Source organism: Ascaphus truei, chromosome 3 (assembly GCF_040206685.1).
Source record: "Ascaphus truei isolate aAscTru1 chromosome 3, aAscTru1.hap1, whole genome shotgun sequence".
Classification (NCBI taxonomy): domain Eukaryota; kingdom Metazoa; phylum Chordata; class Amphibia; order Anura; family Ascaphidae; genus Ascaphus; species Ascaphus truei.
The window spans coordinates 428,689,146-428,693,551 of NC_134485.1; positions in this window are offsets into that span (position 1 = coordinate 428,689,146).

Sequence of the window (4,406 nt, forward strand, 5' to 3'; positions counted from 1 at the left end):
ACACACACACCGCATCCCCCTGCACCGCCCCCCAGCGACGGAAGTCACTGCTAGCCGAGCCCGTGGACGGGACGGGACGAGAACCCGCCCGCCAGACCTTGCTCCGCTCTCTCCCACCTATCGGGGATAAGGCCGCGCGCCTGGACATAAGCAGGGAGTTCCCCAACAGCAACCGCGCACTGTCCCCATGCGCACGCGAGGGAGGGAAAGTGCGCACGCCTCCAGCCATCCATGCCCCCGCCAACCCTGCTCACCCCCCGCGCCTACCTCTCTACCTCGGGCAGCAGCCACAGGGAACGGAGGCAGAGGGGAGAAAAGCGCCAAACAGCCAACGGCTGTCCCCGCTCCCACCTCCCTGTCCGCGCGGGCCGTGGGGATCGTGTGAGGAAGCGGAGAAAGCCCCGCCCCCGGCATCCTCCAGCCAATCACCTGCAGCCCGGCATATTAGAAGCCCAACCCCCTGAAATTCAAAAAAATACTCACCGGCCGGACTGCCGCATCCTCGCCGTCGCCACGCACCGCATCTACAGTACAAAACAAACGGGACCAGGGAGAAAATCCGGGACATTTCCGGTACACACAGAAAACCGGTACAGCTCTCGAAAAAATGGGACTGTACCGGCTAAAGGGGGACGGGTGGACACAGAGGACCCAGGAACCTGCCAGAGACTGACATGGAGGGCCACCTGCTTAAGGTACCTCCTGAGACTTTGGGGTGATAGGCTGGTAATGGGAATATCCCTCCAGTCCTGCAGACAGGGTCTGGGGAAGTAAGTTACCCTTACAAAGGGATAGGGGTTTGTTATTTTGTTGTTTTTGTATATTTTACATGGATAAAAGGAACAGGCTCAATAAAGCCAAGATACTGTATAATTGCACCCAAATCGGTCTCCATTATATGTACCTCTGCACACATCTCTTACAGACTTACACAGCTATGCCTTTTATATCCATCTCTCTTAGGCCTACGGTGCCTAGCCTGGCTTTCTTGTGTCTAAAATAGCTGAGAAACCTTAAACAACGATAATTCGAGTGCAGTTTGCATTGCTCCGGAGCCTGCCCTGACTCCCCAAAGTCTAAAGGGATTTATACATACTGTGCAAACATTTATACAACTATATGGTGCTTGTAATAATTCAAACCATTTGTACACCCTACTGAGACATTTATATTATACTGCCGGGCTATTCTTATTCAAAGCGAGTTATACATACCATTAAAACATTTCTAAAACCATACAATTCCTATTGAAAAATATTTCCACATCATATCAACCAGTTATATAACTACGCTTCTCTTGTAATATTTAGAACAATTCATACATCTTATACAGACATTTATTTTATACAATGACACTTTTCTTTTCTTTTAAAAAACATTTATACATACTAGGCAGGCAAAAATTCTCTCTCTCACGTAACATTTAGATCAGTGTTGGACCATGTCACGGTAGCTTGTGACAGGTTGTAATTTACACCAAAACTATATATAAATATATATATAACTGGGTTTGAACTGGGACGAGACTTAGATATGATAAAATATAATTTATTCCTTGATAAAGGTGAACACAACAGATTATACAAATAACAGGCAAAATATAGACACTTACGTAAAATGGAAATGATGAAGCAGTCACCGCTGGACTGGCAGTTCATACAGCACTCTTCATAGTCATCAAGACACCCAAAAGCATGAAAAGACCTCTGGCAGGAAGACAGTGCATAGCGTTTCTCTCAGCAAACAAGATGGTATAGAACAGACTGAACACTTGAAGAACTTGCAAAACATGAACAACCTGGATAAAAGGGTGGCTCTGACTTATATATCATTTTAATCCTTGCATCCCAGCTTACGGCGCCGTGCCGTCTAGTAAAATCCCCTTTGAAGCTTTTGAAGCTGACTTTGGGCTTCCAGGGTCCAGTGTGAAAAGTTTCACTTACTCTGGTTAATTCCTTTTGTCCGTTGGGCCAAGCATAAGCAATTAGCAATTTAGCCTTTGATGACCACGCGATGTAAATTCTGGCATTCCTGCTCATTATCATAGCAGGGGGTTGCAGTTTCTCAGAACTCAACCAAAATTTCATATTTACTGCAAATCACCTCATAACTTGAGTTCAGTAATACATACAGTCAGGTGAGATATATTAATACATTCCGTCCCACCTGACGCTCGCAGAGAGACCAAACATTACAGTGTAATATGAAAATTAATAGAGATATTAATATCTGGCAGCCACTAAGGGCCAGATATTAAGTGTTTGTAATGGTTGGTGGCAGGGAAGTCCCACGAATACAAATATGTAATTCTTATCATTTTCAGCCAAGGACATCTCATAATATTCTTATATTTAATAAGGTTACTACTTTTGATTCCCTTCTTGGGTAGCTCCACCCCTACCCCCATCAATAAAACCTTTTGAAGTAGGTTTGTAGCTTCTCGCATAACCAACTAGGTATTTACCTGTTGATCCTTCCTGGGTCTTGCATAGCAATTCCCCTGTGAAGCCAGGCTAAATTCTAGCAGGATGTCCTATTTAGCATCCACCTGGCCACACCTCCCTTTTGGATATGCACTTCCAGAGAGGAAGCTTGCATATCAAACGTGAATAGACTCATGAGTCAAACCATTTGGTCCTGGTACGCATTACAAAGGCAGGCAGAGGTAGTTAGCATTTGGCCTGTACATTGTAAGACTGCAAAAAGTCACTTTATCAAAAATATATGACAAAGTTATATTTTTAATATGTGTGTACTTGGGGGGTGACCCGGAGGCTGTACCCCAAGGCTCAGGGTCCTGGCTTACTCCATTCCCAAATTACCAGTTTTCAGGTAACTGTTTATTCAGCACTGCATATAAGATTAACCCCTTAAGTCCCAGTGGGTGGGTTATGCAGACACTGACCAGCAACAATACATTTTACACAGGGGAATAAGCATTTTCATGTTATAACAAGGGTTAAATCACATTTCTGGACCTCAGCCCAGTTAACCCCTTGTCTCCCTGGCGAGGTTAGAGGGGGGCCCTTGGGGAGTAACCCCATTAATCCCGGGCCAAACCCTCACTATCGTCACAGACCGGGTCCTCAATAAAAAAAAACGGGTAACGGTACCCGGCCAAAATTTAAGGTTGTACCCGGTCGGGTACCCGGTTACCCGGTTTGGCACTTACCTGCAGGGTGGCGGCGACATCTAGGACCAGCAGCAGCCGTCCTGTGACGGTGGCAGCATCGGAGCCGTCTTCAGCCGGCGGGGGAGCTGCGGTAATCACTGCCACAGCACCGGAGTAGGTAAGCAGTGTCTGTGTGAGCCACCGGGGAACCACGTGACCGGAGCAGGAGACGCAGCGTTCCTATTGGACACCGTCACAGGACTGCTGCTGCTGCTGGTGATCCTAGATGTCTTCGGAAAGGTAAGTATTAAAGATTATTTCCCACTGCTCTGACATTACCCGATGCCGGGTATTACCCGTCCGAGCCCACTTCTCAGTGACCGGTTCCGGGTAATGTCCGGGTAGCTGGAAATGGGCCGGTTAACGCCGGGTGCCGGGTAATTCCGGGTACTCGGTACACCACTAATTTAGACGGATGCAATATACTTTGAGTACATTTACAGACGGACATTTACAATATAAAAAAATGACAAATGCAAATAAGACACAAGTCTGGTAAATTATATTCAGCGTTATATGCTGAAAAAGGGAAAACAAGACATTAATAAATATTAAATAATATTAATATTACCTCAGTAATAACTTTGATCCTTTTTGTTTTGAAAACATAGGTCTGCAATAGTGTGCCTACAAATGGCAATATAATATTCAATACTAGCTGAGAGACCCGGCGTTGCCCGGGATGTGAACCGTGCTCACACTGACACACACTGCTCATTGTTCACACTGCACACTGCACACACACACTGCACACTGGTCGCACTGACGCACACTGCGCACACACAGCTCACAGTGACACACACTGGTCACACTGACACACACTGCACACTGCACACACACTGCTCACTGCTCACACTGCACACACACACATACACAGCTCATTGCTCACACTGACACACTGCACACTGCACACACACTGCTCAGACTGACACACACTGCATACTGCACACACACTGCTCACACTGCACACACAGTGGTCATTGCTCACACTGCACACACTGACACACTGCTCATTGCTCACACTGCACAGTGCACCACACACACACACACACACACACACACACACACACACACACACACACACACACACACACACACACACACACACACACACACACACACACACACACACACACACACACACACACACAGACAATCACACACAGTTACACACACTCACACACAGTCACACACACTTACACACACTTTCACAGTTTCAAACAGTTTCACACAG